The sequence below is a fragment of the Lepidochelys kempii genome, chromosome 25, assembly GCF_965140285.1.
Source record: "Lepidochelys kempii isolate rLepKem1 chromosome 25, rLepKem1.hap1, whole genome shotgun sequence".
Lineage (NCBI taxonomy): Eukaryota > Metazoa > Chordata > Testudines > Cheloniidae > Lepidochelys > Lepidochelys kempii.
Window position 1 is genome coordinate 6,112,639 of NC_136404.1, and position 17,677 is coordinate 6,130,315.

Below are 17,677 nucleotides of genomic sequence, written 5' to 3' on the forward strand. Positions count from 1 at the left end.
CCCTGGACTTCAGAAAAGCAGACTTTGACTCCCTCAGGGAACTGATGGGCAAGATCCCCTGGGAGAATAACATGAGGGGAAAAGGAATCCAGGAGAGCTGGCTGTATTTTAAAGAATCCTTATTGAGGTTACAGGGACAAACCATCCCGATGTGTAGAAAGAATAGTAAATATGGCAGGCGACCAGCTTGTCTTCACAGTGAAATCCTTGCTGATCTTAAACTCAAAAAAGAAGCTTACAAGAAGTGGAAGATTGGACAAATGACCAGGGAAGAGTATAAAAATATTGCTCGGGCATGCAGGAATGAAATCAGGATGGCCAAATCATACCTGGAGTTGCAGCTAGCAAGAGATGTTAAGAGTAACAAGAAGGGTTTCTTCAGGTATGCTAGCAACAAGAAGAAAGTCAAGGAAAGTGTGGGCCCCTTACTGAATGAGGGAGGCAACCTAGTGACAGAGGATGTGGAAAACATCCTCTGGCAAGGAGTTCCACAGGTTGACTGTGAGTTGTGTGAAGAAATACTTCCTTTTGTTTGTTTTAAACCTGCTGCCTATTAATTTCATTTGATGACCCCTGGTTCTTGTGTTATGAGAAGGAATAAATAACACATCCTTATTTACTTTATCCACATCAGTCATGATTTTATAGACCTCTATCATATCCCCCCTTAGTCATCTCTTTTCCAAGCTGAACAGTCCCAGTCTTTTTAATCTATCCTCATATGGCAATTCCAAGATATCTTTTCTGAACTGGGGCAACCCGATCTGCCGGCACTATTGAAGATGTGGGTGTACCATGGATTTATATAGAGGCAATATGATAAGCACCTCGTTATGGCAACATAGTAACACCATCTCCCCAGACAGCATTGAGCCATGGTCAGTGCACTGAGGTCAACGCAGTACACGTGTACATGCCACGTGACCTATGTTGACCCTTCTAGTCCTCCAGCAGCTGTCCCACAATCCCTGACACTCCTTGCACTTGTCGCAATTGTGAGCTCCACAGCCCATGGGTCTTGGAGACCTTTACAAACACTGTGTATTTTTGAAAAGCCTTTTCCTGATTGCACAGGTTGGCGAGCACACCTACCAGCTCTACCTTGTTGAGTGCAACTGTCCAGCTGACCGTACCAGCTACATGCTCTGGACATGCTCCTGCTTAGAGTAACCAGGATGTATTGGCGCTCTTGGGCCTGTAGGGAGAAGAGGCTGTGCAGGCCCAGCTATGAGTCAGCAGTGTGCCCTTGTTGCCAAGAAGGCCAATGGCATTTTGGGATGTATAAATAGAGGCATTGCCAGCAGATCGAGGGACGTGATCGTCCCCCTCTATTCGACATTGGTGAGGCCTCATCTGGAGTACTGTGTCCAGTTTTGGGCCCCACACTACAAGAAGGATGTGGACAAATTGGAGAGAGTCCAGCGAAGGGCAACAAAAATGATTAGGGGTCTGGAACACATGACTTATGAGGAGAGGCTGAGGGAACTGGGATTGTTTAGTCTACGGAAGAGAAGAATGAGGGGGGATTTGATAGCTGCTTTCAACTACCTGAAAGGGGGTTCCAAAGAGGATGGATCTAGACTGTTCTCAGTGGTAGAAGATGACAGGACAAGGAGCAATGGTCTCAAGTTGCAGTGGGGGAGGTTTAGGTTGGATATTAGGAAAAACTTTTTCACTAGGAGGGTGGTGAAACACTGGAATGCGTTACCTAGGGAGGTGGTAGAATCTCCTTCCTTAGAAGTTTTTAAGGTCAGATTTGGCAAAGCCCTGGCTGGGATGATTTAGTTGGGGATTGGTCCTGCTTTGAGCAGGGGGTTGGACTAGATGACCTCCTGAGGTCCCTTCCAACCCTGATATTCTATGATTCTCTGGACTGGCTGTGGATATCAGTGAGCAGATTGCTTGGGGTTGCAGGCGAAGGGGTATAGCAGGGATCAGCAGCAGTGCCGTGTGAAAGTGTGTCGGGCCTACCACAAGGTCAAGGAAGACCAACAGTTGATCTGCTGCCGAACTGCAGACCTCCTGTTTTTATAATGTGCTGCATGCTATACGTGGCGGAGATCACACCAGCATCCCACAGAGCACTGTGGATGCCTCCAAGGAGCCCGAGACAGAGACCCCTGTCCATTGCAGTCTAGTCAGTACCAGCAGCCGAGCAGGGAGAGCCCACTGCGTGGGAAGGAAAACATAGGGGTGTGAATGCATTTCCCATTACAGTATATACATGTACTGATGGGCCAGAGCCGATGCAGCAGGACACAGATATCGACTTTCCATTAATTTACTCATACTCAAAGAGGGTGCGGTACAACAAACAGCGGTAGGGTTGTTATCATCTTTTCATTTTCTTGGAGATTTAGCTGAGGGGCAGGTGCAAAATGCAGGGGTGTAATCAGAAAGGCCAAGGCACAATTGGAGTTGCAGCTAGCAAGGGATGTGAAGAGTAACAAGAAGGGTTTCTACAGGTATGTTAGCAACAAGAAGATGGTCAGGGAAAGTGTGGGACCCTTACTGAATAGGGGAAGCAACCTAGTGACAGAGGATGTGGAAAAAGCTGAAGTACTCAATGCTTTTTTTGCCTCAGTCTTCACAGACAAGGTCAGCTCCCAGACTGCTGCACTGGGCAACGCAGTATGGGGAGGAGGTGAGCAGCACTCAGTGGTGAAAGAACAGATTAAGGACTATTTTAAAAAACCGGATGTGCACAAATTCATGGGTCCAGATCTCATGCAACCAAGGGTGCATCAACTGGCTGATGTGATTGCAGAGCTACTGGCCATTATCTCTAAAAATTTGTGGGTATCGGGAAAGGTCCCGGACGATTGGAAAAGGGCAAATATAGTGCCCATATTTTAAAAAGGGAAGAAAGAGAACCCGGGGAACTACAGACTGGTCAGCCTCACTTCAGTCCCTGGCAAAATCATGGGGCAGGTCCTCAAGGAATCCATTTTGAAGCACTTGGAGGAGGGGAAGGTGATCAGGAACAGTCAACATGGATTCACCAAGAGCAAGTCATGCCTGACCAACCTGATTGCCTTCTATGATGAGATAACTGGCTCTGTGGATATGGGGAAAGTGGTGGATGTGATATATCTTGACTTTAGCAAAGCTTTTGATGTAGTCTCCCACAGTATTCTTGCCAGCAAGTTAAAAAAGTATGGATTGGATGAATGGCCTAAAAGGTGGATAGAAAGCTGGCTATATCATCAGGCTCAACAGGTAGTGATCAATGGCTCCATGTCTAGTTGGCAGCCGGTAACAAGCAGAGTGCCCCAGCGGTTGGTCCTGGGGCTGGTTTTGTTCAACATCTTTATCAATGATCTGGAGGATGGTGTGGATTGCACCCTCAGCAAGTTCGAAGATGACACTAAGCTAGGGGGAGAAGTAGATACGCTGGTGGGTAGGGATAAGGTTCAGAGTGACCAAGACAGTTTGGAGGATTGGGCCAAAAGAAATCCGATGAGGTTCAACAAGGACAAGCGCAGAGTCCTGCACTTAGGAGGGAAGAATCCCAATGCACCGCTACAGGCTCAGGACCAACTGACTAAGCAGCAGTTCTGCAGAAAAGGACCTAGGGGTTACAGTGGACGAGAAGCTGGATAGGAGTCAGCAGTGTGCCCTCGTTGCCAAGAAGGCCAATGGCATATTGGGCTTTATTAGTAGGAGCACTGCCAGCAGATCAAGGGAAGTGATTATTCCCTTCTATATGGCACTGCTGAGGCCACACTTGGAGAATTGCATCCAGTTTTGGTCCCCCACTACAGAAGGGATGTGGACAAATTGGAGAGAGTCCAGCGGAGGGCAACGAAAATGATTAGGGGGCTGGGGTACATGACTTACGAGGAGAGGCTGAGGGAACTGGGGTTATTTAGTCTGCAGAAGAGAAGAGTGAGGGGGGATTGGATAGCAGCCTTCAACTACCTGAAAGGGGGTTCCGAAGAGGATGGAGCTCAGCTGTTCTCACTGGTGGCAGATGACAGAACAAGGAGTGGGGGAGGTCTAGGTTAAATATTAGGAAACACTATTTCACTAGGAGGGTGGTGAAGCACTGGAATGTGTTCCCTAGGGAGGTGGTGGAATCTCCATCCTTTGAGATTTTTAAGGCCCCCGGCTTGACAAAGCCCTGGCTGGGACGATTTAGTTGGGGTTGGTCCTGCTTTGAGCAGGGGGTGGGACTAGATAACTCCTGAGGTCCCTTCCAACCCTGATATTCTATGATTCTATGATGTGAACCAGTTTCTTTATATGCCCGAGGATGTCCCTTGTAGCCTCCTGAGAGGATTACAAACACAGTTTAATAATTATAAATGTACAGCAAGCATCACAAGATTAATCAGTGCATTAACAGACAGTGTTATATTCATAAGTGCACAGCAAGCACCACACAGTTCCTAATAGCCCCAAAACTTCAGGGCTAGGAAAAGGAGTCAGCATTCCACAGGCCTGTGGCTGACTGTTGATGTGCTCTTTCAAGGGCTCTCTCAGCCACATAGCTCTGCAATGAGTTCTTCTAATTGCCCTTGTGTCTGGCTGTTCGAACTCAGCAGACAGCCACTCCACCTCCACCCCAGCAGCAATTTTTCCACCATTGTTTCAAAGTTATTAGCAAGACACAACGACCATCGGGCTATATTTCCCACTGAGATCCAATCTTGTGAGTAAGTGCTGTAAGCGTCCCTTCTGTCTACTCAAACCCTATTCCACTGTCATTCTGTACCTGCTGTGCCGGTAGCTGAATCTTTCCTTGGTGCTGTCGAGGTGGCCGTTGTATGGCTTCAGGAGCCAGGGGAGCAAGGGGTAGGCTGGGTTACACAGAATCACTGTTGGCATTTCCATATTGCCAACGGTAATTCACCAGGCAGGAAAGATTGTCCCTCCCTGCAGCTTTCTGAGCAGTCCTGTGTTCTTGAAGATGAGAATGTCATGAACTTTCCCTGACCAGCCCACATTTAACATCAGTGAAGCATCCCCAGTGAATCACCAATATGTGCATAACTATAAAAAAGTAGCCCTTTCTATTGCTGTACTCGGTGACGAGTTGTCCTGGTGCCAAAATAGGTCTATGCAGGCTGTCCATCACCGCACCGCAGTTCAGGAACTCCATTGCTACAAAGTCATCCATTATGTCCTGCGCATTACCAAGAATCACAGTCCTGTGTAGTAGGAAATGATTAACGGTCCTACACCCCTGCATGACAATGGCCCCCACTGTGGATTCTCCAACTCCAAAACGGTTTCCCACTGACAGGTAGCAATATGACACGGCAAGCTTCCACAGAGCGATCACCACTCACTTCTCACTGTCAGTGCAGCTCCCATTCTGGTGTCCCTGCGCTGGAGGGCTGGGGTGAGCTCGGCGCACAGATCCAGGAATGTGGTCTTTTGCATCCAAAACTTCTGCAGCTGCTGCTCATCATCCCAAACCTGCATTACAATGCGATCTCAACAATCAGTGCTCATTTCTCAAGCCCAGAAGTGGTGTTCCAGAATCTGCAGCTGCTTCATGAATGCCACCAGCAACTGTCAATTGAGTTTCACTATGTTCCACAGCAAACTGTCCTCCATGAAATTATCATGTTCCCCGCTGATGCAGTTTTTCCTGCAGCTCTGCAAATACCAGAGGATCAGTCATCCTATGTTTGCCAGCCTCAGGCAATGAAGCCCACCTAATGAAGAGCTGGGTGGGCTCCAGGATTCCGGTGGACAGCAGTGTGCCCTCATTGCCAAGAAGGTGGACAGCATGAAGTGCCTCGCGGGTTTGTGGGATTTTTTTTTAAAGTGCACAAATTATGGGATAGAGATGGCCTAATGGAATGGAGAAAGTTGCACAATGGGACCTTGATCCCTTGCTCCCAGTTACCCCTGCATGACCTGTTTCTGCCACACTATGCATTGCCAAAATTTCCCGAAAGACGGTGCACTGGACAATCATAGAATCACAGAAGATTAGGGTTGGAAGAGACTTCAGGAGGTCATGAAGACAAGAGTCCAGCCCCCTGCTCAAAGCAGGACCAACACCAACTAAATCATCCCAGCCAGGGCTTTGTCAAGCCAGGCCTCAAACCTCTAAGGATGGAGATTCCACCACCTCCCTAGGGAACCCATTCCAGTGCTTCACCACCCTCCCAGTGAAACAGGTTTTCCTAATATCCAACCTAGACCTCCCTACTGCAACTTGAGACCATTGCTCCTTGTTCTCTCATCTGCCACCAGTGAGAACAGCCGAGCTCCATCCTCTTTGGAACCCCCCTTCAGGTCGTTGAAGGCTGCTATCAAATCCCCCCTCACTCTTCTCTGCTGCAGACTAACTGGTGAATTGCATACTGGGATACCTCCTGCACGGTGCATCAGCACAGGCACTCCTGGTGTGTATATGCAGCACTGATGCAAGGACCCAAGCATCCATATACATGAGGGATATACTGACAGCAGCAGCTTTACACTGATGTAACTTGGGTCAACCAAAGTTTGTGGTACAGCCATGGCCTAAATGCAAGGTGAGCGGTTAGAGCATTAAGCTGGGAGCCAGGTCATCTGCATGACAATGCCAGCTCCACCATGGACTTATTGTGTGACATTGGCCAGTAAATGAATCCACCCGTGCTCTGTTAGCTGTGGCAGTAATAATCATATCTGGTGGGGGTGGCAAGAGCTTGGGTCGAGAGGGCAGGGCACCAGACTGGAGTCAGTAGATGAGGCTCTAGTCCCAGCCCTGCCACTTGCCTGCTGAATGGCCTTGGGTAAGTCACTCCCCATCCCTGCTTCCCCGCTTGCCCTTTGTCAGTCTTGTCTACTCAGCGTGACGGTTCGTCATCTGTGCAGCACCCAGCTCCATGGGCCCCCAGCTCCACCACGGTCCCTAGTGCTGCTCTAAGACCACTGCTACCAGCAACAATGTATTAGCTGACAATGCACTGCGCCCTGTTACCACTGGGCAAGGCAGTGCTGTAAGTCAGGGCGAGGGGTGTTTCCATCAGTTAATGTGTTTCATTTAAAAATAAGGATATCGCAGGAGGAACAACTAAAAAAGTGCCTGCAGACTGCTTGAAAATCACAAAGGGTAAGACTTTCAAACCTACCTCAGCTACACAGGAGCCTAAGTCCCATTTTCAAAAGTGACTTAGGGCCAGATTTTTCAAGGTTTTTTGGAGCCTAAAGATGCAGACAGGCAACTGGTAGGATTTTCAGAAGTGCCTAGCTGTCCAACACCCAGGTGCCTCTAAAAATCTGCCCCAGATGCCTAAGTCACTTTTGAAAATAGAACTTAAGCCCTTTTGAAAATTTTAGCCAAAATAAATACATGCACAAAATATGTGTGTGTACAGCAGCAAAGCTGCAGAATGGACAGGAGTCTGGACTCAGAGCTCACTAGTGACAAAGAATACATCTGTTCACCGATGTGTACGAGCGAGGGGCATGAAGGTATAGAGGGCACCGTGGTAGCATGGCATCTCTGCCCAGGAGTGCAGTGAGTATGCGAGTGATGTACCGTTATAGGGGAGCTTGTGGGGACGACACCTATATGCACTGTGGTACAGTAGGTGAGTGAGTGACATGAAAGCAAACACCTTCACCCAATTCACCAGGGTCTTCTTGAAGCTGTGTTTTTCATTCAGATTGGGGCTGCCAATAAGTCCTTCAAACAATGATTTAATACCTATGTGAATGTGTGTAACACCTCAGTGTTCTGGCAGGTTGCAGGCTTGCCAGAAAGCAATCACTTGTAATTAGGGAGAAAGAATTCAAATGTACTGGTCTTTCAGGGCCGCCTTTTTTCCAGCCATGTTTGTAGCATTTTAATCATCTCATTAGCTGGAGTTCTGCTAAGCAATTGCGTATGTGGAAGTTCCTTCAGCATTCAGAGAAACCTTCTATGCAAACCTATCACTGCCAAGGGGCTGCCTAGGAACTGTCTGTGGTGAAGAGAAGAGACACCCGCATTGCAATGGGACCAGAGATTTCCCGTCGGGGCATCTGGGAGTCTGGTTCTTGGGGTGCAGGGTGCCTCTCATCTCATGTGTAACCTCTTCATGCTTTCTTATGACGTTAGCAGGCGTCAGGAGACACACAGAGCGGTGGAGGGTGGGGGGCAGGGATCATAGCTGAGGTAAGTCTGTGCCCTCAGCCTATTGGGGAGAACTTTGTGCTGCCCAGTTGGCAAAATGGGATTAACACCATCCCAGGAGGATCAGTACCAGTAACCCCCCTCCTACAGATGGAAAGTGAGGTACCCTATTTCCTATGGCACAGGGCTAGGAAAAGAACCCCATTCCCCCCAGTCCTAGGTCAGTGCCATCCCCACTGTGCCTCTCCTTCACCTGGCTCACCCTGTCTGCAACAGCAGGGAACTCCAGGAGGAGCATCCCAGATTGGTTAACCAGTTCCTCAGCTCCATCTCTTTGGCAACATTCCTGCTTTGGAAAAGGTACCAGTGTGAGCTCTGCTTGCAGGCGAGCTAGACCTGGCAGAGCAGTGGCTGGGATAAGAGAGCAGGAGAGTTATGAGGGAGGCAAAGCTCAGTGGTTTGATCATTGGCCCGCTAAACCCAGGGTTGTGAGTTCAATCCTTGAGAGGGCCATTTAGGGATCTGGGGCAAAAATTGGGGATTGGTCCTGCTTTGAGCAGGGGGTTGGACTAGATGACCTCCTGAGGTCCCTTCCAACCCTGATATTCTATGATTCTATTAAATCAACCAGGAAAGTCCACCCCTATTCACTTGTGCTGCTGATCCTCCTTAATCCCCAAAACACCTCCAAAGGCCCCATGTTCAAGCTGCTAGCCAAGAAAGCCTGGACAAACAGCCTAACAGTGAGCAATGGTTTAGGACAGGCCACGTGGTTGGTGCTGTGGGAAACTGGTGAGTCCGGGCTGTGCAGAGGACCCCAGCACTGGGCCGGAGGCTCAGTCAGACATTAGAAGCACTATTGAGGTCAGGCAAGGCTGAATACTGTGCTTGGTCCTGAGTGGGATTTAAGGTGGACCTAGACATAGAAGCAATGCTTCAGTTGGAGTTTGTCACAGGCGTGGAAGAGATTTAGGTGTACCAACCCCATTGATTTTGAATGAGAAAATAATTACCCTGACTCCCTTGGGCACTTTTGAAAATCCACCCTCAGTCCCCTCTGCTGATTCAAATTCCTCTCAAATTCCTACAGCCCGGAGTAGTGATAGGGTTGCCAACTTTCTAATTCCAGAAAACTGAACACCTTTGCCCTACCCCTGCCAGGCCACTTCCTGATGCCCCGCTCCCCACTCACTCCATCCCACCTCCCTCCATCACTCGCTCTCCCCCACCTTCACTCACATGCTCATTTTTACTGCAAGGCCCAAACAGGCACCAGGAGAAGGCCAGAAGCTTAAACAGTTTGAATGTGGGAGATGGAATGCATAATTCAAATACCTGGCTTGAAGGTTGAGCCCCAGAGCGAAGGGGCCAGAGGCTGGCCACCTGGCACTGAGGGGGCTCTACTCTGCACGGGCCCCGGGCTGCTGGCTGAGTTTTATTGTCTGGTTTTATTGCCTTTTCATTTTCTCTCTTTGATTATGATGGTGCCTGGGAGGACTCAACTCTTCCAGGGGTTGCCTAAATCAGCCAGCAGGGAACCACCTAGGGTCTGTGCTCCTCTTGATCTGCTGCTTACAAACCGGGAAGAATTGGTAGGGGAAGTAGAAGTGGGTGGCAACCTAGGCAGCTGTGACCATGAGATGGTTGAGTTCAGGATCCGGACAAAAGAAAGAAAGAAGAGTAGTAAAATACGGACACTGGACTTCAGAAAAGCAGACTTAGAATCTCTCTGGTAACTGATGGGCAGGATCCCCTGGAAGGCTAACATGAGGGGGAAAGGAGTCCAGGAGAGCTGGCTGTATTTTAAAGAAGCCTTATTGAGGGTGCAGGAACAAAACATCCCAATGTGCAGAAAGAATAGCAAATATGTCAGGAGACCAGCTTGGCTTAACAGTGAAATCTTCGGTGAGCTTAAACTCAAAAAAGAAGCTTACAAGAAGTGGAAACTTGGACAGGTGACTAGGGAGCAGTATAAAAATATTGCTAGAGCACGCAGGGGTGTAATCAGGAAGGCCAAGGCACAATTGGAGTTGCAGCTAGCAAGGGATGTGAAGGGTAACAAGAAGGGTTTCTACAGGTATGTTAGCAAAAAGAAGAGGGTCAGGGAAAGCGTGGGACCCTTACTGAATGGGGGAGGCAACCTAGTGACAGAGGATGTGGAAAAAGCTGAAGTACTCAATGCTTTTTTTGCCTCAGTCTTCACAGACAAGGTCAGCTCCCAGACTGCTGCACTGGGCAACACAGTATGGGGAGGAGGTGAGCTGCCCTCCATGGTGAAATAACAGGTTAAGGACTATTTAGAAAAGCTGGACATGCACAAGTCCATGGGTCCAGATCTAATGCATCCAAGGGTGCTGAGGGAGTTGGCTGATGTGATTGCAGAGCCATTGGCCATTATCTCTGAAAATTTGTGGCGCTCAGGGGAGGTATCGGACGATTGGAAAGAGGCAAATATAGTGCCCATATTTAAAAAAGGGAAGAAAGAGAACCCGGGGAACTACAGACGGGTCAGCCTCACTTCAGTCCCTGGCAAAATGATGGAGCAGGTCCTCATGGAATCCATTTTGAAGCACTTGGAGGAGAGGAAGGTGATCAGGAACAGTCAGCATGGATTCACCAAAGGCAAGTCATGCCTGACCAACCTGATTGCCTTCTATGATGAGATAACTGGCTCTGTGGATATAGGGAAAGTGGTGGATGTGATATACCTTGACTTTAGCAAAGCTTTTGATATGGTCTCCCACAATATTCTTGCCAGCAAGTTAATAAGTATGGATTGGATGAATGGACTATAAGGTGGATAGAAAGCTGGCTAGATTGTCGGGCTCGATGGGTAGTGATCAACAGCTTGATGTCTAGTTGGCAGCTGATATCAAGCAGAGTGCCCCCGGGGTTGGTCCTGGGGCCAGTTTTGTTCAACATCTTTATTAATGATCTGGATGATGAGATGAATTGCACCCTCAGCAAGTTCGCAGATGACTAAGCTGGGGGGAGAGGTAGATACGCTGGAGGGTAGGGATAGGGTCTAGACAAATTGGAAGATTGGGCCAAAAGAAATCTGATGAGGTTCAACAAGGACAAGTGCAGAGTCCTGCACTTAGGACAGAAGAATCCCATGCACTGCTACTGGCTAAGCAGCACTTCTGTAGAAAAGGACCTGGGGATTACAGTGTATGCGAAGCTGGATATGAGTCAGCAGTGTGCCCTTGTTGCCAAGAAGACCAATGGCATTTTGGGCTGTTTAAGTAGGGGCATTGCCAGCAGATCGGGGGAAGTGATTATTTCCCTCTATTCGGCATTGGAGAGGCAACACTTGGAGTATTGTGTCCCCCCACTACAGAAGTGATGTGAACAAATTGGAGAGAATCAAGCGGAGGGCAACAAAAATGATTAGGGGACTGGGGCACATGACTTACGAGGAGAGGCTGAGGGAACTGGGGTTATTTATTCTGCAGAAGAGAAGAGTGAGGGGGAATTTGATAGCAGCCTTCAATTACCTGAAGGGAGGGTTCCAAAGAGGATGGAGCTCAGCTGTTCTCAGTGGTGGCAGATGACGGAACAAGAAGCAATGGTCTCAAATTGCAGCAGGGGAGGTCTAGGTTGGATGTTAGGAAACACTGTTTCACATGGGGGTGGCAGCTCTGGGACGTGGAGAGGATGGGTGGGAGAGCACTGTAAGCGGTACAGGGCTGGGATGGGTAGGTGTGGGGGGCAGGGCAGGATGGGACAAGGGAGAGATACAGTGAGGTGGATGGGAGTGTGGGGGGGTTGGGGCTGGGAGGGATGCAGTGATAGGGGTGCAGGGTTAGGTGGGAGGAGTTGCCAAGAGTCCAGAGGTGCTGGGGCCAGTGGTGGGCTCAGAAGGACTGTCCTGGGCTTGGTGGGGGTCAGTGCGGCCAGGGCAGAGATGGTGCCTGGGGCGGTGCTGCCAGGCTGGGCCTGCCCCCCTCTTCCCAAGGTGGCCGGGCTGGGCTGGGTGCTGGGTCCATTTCGTTCTCCTCCTCTCCCCTCCAGCAGCCCCATTCCCAGCACTCAGGCCCTACTGTCCTGGGCACTACAGGAATACCTAGAACAGACAGGCTAGCCAGGGATAGGTTGGGGGCAGAGGGGGCATTTTGGTCAGTTAGCACTGTTGGGCTGCTACGGCAGAGTGGCTGGTGCTGCAGGGCAAGTGTTTCTCAACCAGGGGTCTGGGGCCCCCTGGGGGACCACAGACAGGTTTCAGGGGGTCGGCTGAGCAGGGCCAGCGTTAGACTCACTGGGGCCCAGGGCAGAAAGCCGAAGTCTTGCCATGCGGGGGTGAAGCCCGGGGCGCTGAACCCCGCCACCTGGGGCTTAAGTCGAAGCCTGAGCAACTTAGCTTTGTGGTGTGGTGTGGGGCCCGGGGCCCTGTGGTGGGGGGCCCTGGACAATAGCCCAGCTTTCTACCCCCTAACACTGGCTCTGGCTTTTATATGCAGAAAAAAATTGTTGTGGCACGCAGCTGGGCCGTGGAGCTTTATAACATGTTGCAGGGGCCTCGGAAAGAGAAACGTTGAGACCCCGGTTGCAGAGTACAAGTCTAGGGCAGCCTGAGGTTGCATGAGAGGCTCCGGTCAATGGGCCTTCTCTCTCTCTCTCTCTCTCTCTCTCTCTCTCATGAGGCCATGTTACATTTTCTAGTTAATGTCATGGCTCCTGCCACCAACCCCCTGCTCTGAATAGCTGGTCCCCCCACCCCCAGCAACTGCTGTCAGTCCCCGGAAAGACTCTGCAGGGGCTGGCTCAGCTGAGCAGGAGAGCAGCTGATCATTACACTGCAGGACACACCGAAGCAGAGAGCTTTGAAAAACTGGGTTGGAAGAGAAAAGGGAAGGAGGGCAGAGGAACAAGGCAGGGATGGCAAAAGAGGATTTGAAAAAAGAGAATGGGAGGAATAGAAAGCTGATGGGCTGGGGCAGCTGGGCCCCTGTGACGGGTTCCCCAGGGTGCAACCTGGAACTGGGGTACCAACCTGGGCTCCCTTTCACACTGTGATGCCGTGACAAACTGCAAGCCAGCTGGCTCCCTGGACTACCTGATTCCTGCAGTCTGGTGAGCCAGCTGGCCTAGGAGTCTGCACTTACACAGACATCCACAGGCAGGGACAGACCCAGATGCATTACATGGATGCTTCTCTGAGCCCCTCATGAACCAACAATAGAGAGGCTCCAGCCAATTCCCCACAGCTCCCCAGCCTAGGACCTCAGAGCTGTACTGTCCTGCCCTGGTCAGAAGCCTGAGCAGTCTAAGTTTATTACTCAGTCCACTCCCCTCAATGTGGAGAGAACATGCACCAGCTCTTTTTCCTGAGCAGATTTCCCAAGCATTTCATACCAAAACACTGTTTAGCTAAAATAAAAAACATATTTATTAACTACAGAAAGATAGATTGTAAGTGATTATAAGTAGTAAGTGTATAGATCAGAGTTGGTTACCTACAAAATAAAAAGTAAAATCGCAATCTGAGTTCTATAAACTAGACAGGATTTTAATTAAGCAGTGTCTTACCGTGATGGTATCTTATCCTTAATACACAAGCTTGGATTCTCCTTTCCAGCATGGGACCACCTCCCTAGTTCAGTCTTTTTCCTCCAGATGTGTTTCCAGGTGTTGAGTTATGGGGGGAGTGAGGACAAATGATGATGTCACTTCCCCTCCTTTATAGGTTCCTCCAGCTTGCTGGAAAGATCTTTTGCTATGACGTGCATCAAGCAGTGTCCATTGTCTACGTGCTCCCTCTGAGAAGCCTTCATTGTACACAGATCCTGTGATAGTCCTTGGTAGTGTGGATTCCCTGAATGGGCCATCCACGCTGTCTGGCTTCTCCATTGTTGTACCTGAAAGGCTGCTGGTGGGTGTTCTCAACCTCACAACATATCTCAGTAACACACACATAGCAAAACTTCATAACTTTCCATACAACGATAGCACATACAATCCAACAGGATATTAATATTCAGCAAATCAAGACTTTTAAAATGATATTTCACAAGGCATACTTTGTACAAAACATATCATAATTATGAAAGTGGTGAATATGGGGGTGCCAGCGTGTTGCTTTGGGGTACAGAGTGTCACAACACCTCTCAGCCCCTTGTCTGACTTCTCTGATAATTGTGCTCCCGGGCCAGCTGGCTCCCTGGACTACCTGATTCCTGCAATCTGGTGAGCCAGCTGGCCTAGGAGTCTGCTGATGCCTGGCAGAAGAAAGGGCCAGCCAGGATAAGCCAAGTTCTCCCTGCTCGAATCCTGCTGGGTGAGTTGGAAGGGCTGTGTCCAGGCTGTACCTACAGGGTGTGCTCAGGCCAGGCTTTCACCAAGGCCCCAGACTTAGCCAGCAGTAGCAGTCACCACCAACCGTGGGTTATGAACCCACAGCACACCCAAACCAAGGGCAGCAGTGCGATTTCCACTAGGAGCCAGGCACATCCTGGCTCAGAGGAGCTGAGTCATGCACCTTCACTGGCAGCGTGACTCCTGCCCCAAGCTGCTGCAGGTGCCGCAGTCTCAAAGGGTCAGGCACCCAACTGTGGTGACAAGGACGATTTCCATTTCTCTGGGCAGGTGCAGGGTACAATGAGCCTTGGGAATCTCTCCTGAGCATGCAGTTTGGATGCCCTCGGTCAAACTTCTGCTGGTGTTCCCAGTCATTTGCCTGTTTGTCCGCCTCAGAGCAGCTCCACTGTGATATGTACATCCTGGGACTCCAGCCAGGACGCGCTCAGTGCAGACCCTGATTTGGTCAGGGCGAGTCCTGGCTTGGCTCCCCTGTAGCAATTAATTCTACAGACCCAGTGACGTTTGCTTTTGGAGACTTTGCTGAGTCACCATGCATTCCACCCAGCCCCCCGGCTGCAGCCTCTGGGAATTAGCTGGGTTCTACTGCATCTACTTGTTCAATGGCAGATACAACATCTCCTGCCTCCTGGGACCTGACAGAGAAGCAGCATGAATCTGAGCAATCTGAGCTGGGAGCAGCTTAGCACCCTGTCGCACTTGGACTGTTTTGTTTTCAGGAATGGAAATCCTGGTAAACCCACTAGAGCTGATGTTTACAGGGGTTACATGTCACAAGGCGGCCTAGCCCTTGTGGGTGCAATTTGTGCCTGAAGCTTTCTACCTACAGCTCAGCTGGGGGCACCAGTCAGATACTTACCACTTGCACCTGCAGCTCCAGGGGAAATGCAAAAAATGCCGGGGGAAAAGGTTGCAGGATTGCAAGTTGCATCCAGAAAACAGATTTCAGAGTAGCAGCCATGTTAGTCTGTATTCGCAAAAAGAAAAGGAGGACTTGTGGCACCTTAATAAATTGGTTAGTCTCTAAGGTGCCACAAGTCGTCCTTTTCTTTTTCCAGAGAACAGAGGCTATCCTTGATGAACAGATGTGGTATTGCTTTGGACAACTAAAAGTAGAGTTCCTTGGGACAGGGAATGCATCTTCAGTCATCAGCATCTCTCTGCTTTGGAAGTGAGCAGCCCTCTAACAGCATTGATGTAATACAAATAAGAACTCACAAAATAGGGCCAAGTTTTCAAAGCTCCTTAAAGAATCGGGATGACTTTTCCCATTCAGATGAATTTGAACTGGGTGCCTAATCCCGCTAATCAGCTGTGAAAATTTCAGTTGGGCCTAATAGCAAAAATGCCAAGACTAGAGTCCTGCAGTCCTTGCACTCACAAAACTCCCATTGAAGTCAAATAGCTTTTGAGGGTGGGGGCAGGGTGGGAGGCGGTTTGAGGATCATGCCTTGGAGAACACATGACGCAGATAAATTTAGGGGCACAGATTGCATAGGACCAGTGCAGTCACTAGGTGTCTATAAGCAGCAACAAGGATGTGATCTGATTTAAACATCCTGAGCGCAAGCTGCAGAGTAGGCTCCAGTAGCAAGCTGCTGCTGTACTCTGGCTGCCAAACGCTGTTGAAAAGGAGTACTTGTGGCGCCTTAGAGACTAACCAATTTATTTGAGCATAAGCTTTCGTGAGCTACAGCTCACTTCATCGGATGCATTCAGTGGACTCTAAGGTGCCACAAATACTCCTGTTCTTTTTGCGGATCCAGACTAACACGGCTGTTACTCTGAAACCTGTCAAAATGCTGTTGATACTCCCAAAGAAAACGTTGTATTATATATGAGTTGTCCTAGATACACAATGTGAGGAGCACAAATCTCAGCAAGTAGAGTAGAATCCACCACTTAGCTGTGAGAAGAAAAGGAGTACTTGTGGCACCTTAGAGACTAACCAATTTATTAGAGCATGAGCTTTCCTGAGCTACAGCTCACTTCCTCAGATGCATATCGTGGAAACTGCAGCAGGCTTTATATATACACAGAGAATATGAAACAATACCTATTCCCACCCCACTGTCCTGCTGGTAATAGCTTATCTAAAGTGATTTCCAGCACAAATCCAGGTTTTCTATCACCAGCAGGAGAGTGAATTTGTGTGGGGGGTGGAGGGTGAGAAAACCTGGATTTGTGCTGGAAATCACTTTAGATAAGCTATTACCAGCAGGACAGTGGGGTGGGAATAGGTATTGTTTCATATTCTCTGTGTATATATAAAGCCTGCTGCAGTTTCCACGATATGCATCTGAGGAAGTGAGCTGTAGCTCACGAAAGCTTATGCTCTAATAAATTGGTTAGTCTCTAAGGTGCCACAAGTCCTCCTTTTCTTTTTGCGAATACAGACTAACACGGCTGTTACTCTGTTAGCTGTGAGAGTGTTGTGCAAAGATGCTGAACTCCGTGAATAAAGGAACAGAAGATCAAAAAGAGCCCTGTACAGAAACAGAGAAGCTCTGCAGTAGAAGAGAGGGAGGGGGAAACCTTTTCCAACCCCTGTTTGCTGTGACTAGATCTGCTCCTGGGTTTCCTTGCACTGCAGTTATTAAATTGCTTTGAAACATCTCATCCCCATGGCTGATAAAGCTCTGAGAAATTTAAAGGGGAAGAGGAGAGTTTATCATGCTGCTGTTGCTGCTCTTGCTGGTGAGAGGTGGATTGGAATGTCACAGAGGAGATAAACCTGTCCTTTTTGTTGGGCAGAAAGGATTTGGTGATATGTTGCCATGGACACCAACAAGACCCTTAATTGTGTGGCTTAATTGTGTGGCAGTCCCCTCCACTTCCAGTGCTGTTCAGACCAGGTCTGTCACTGCTGGAAAGGCTCCCTGCCCTCTGCTCCAGGAGAGAGGGACAGGGGAAGACATGCCTCTCGAATTCCAGAGGGACACTGGCTAGAGGCCTGACCCATACTATCAGCTAGACAGAGCTCAGGAAAATCAAAGAGAAAAGGCCAAGCAGAATGAGAAGCAGATCGTAGCTGAACTCCTGCAGCGCAAGAGAGATTTGGCAAAAGGACAGGGAATTCCAAAGGCAAATGGCGATTACACAGAAATCCTCAAGCCCTCATGCCCCTCCCTCTCACACCTCCTGCATGTACCTGCTTGCTCCTCTCCTTGCTACCAGGTGTCCCAGAATGGAGAGAACTCTGGTCCTAGAGGTGGGCAACAAGCTCACACCAGCTACCTAATGTACTCAACCCCCACAGAGGGGAGAGGGATCCTGAGGAAATGCCTCTACATC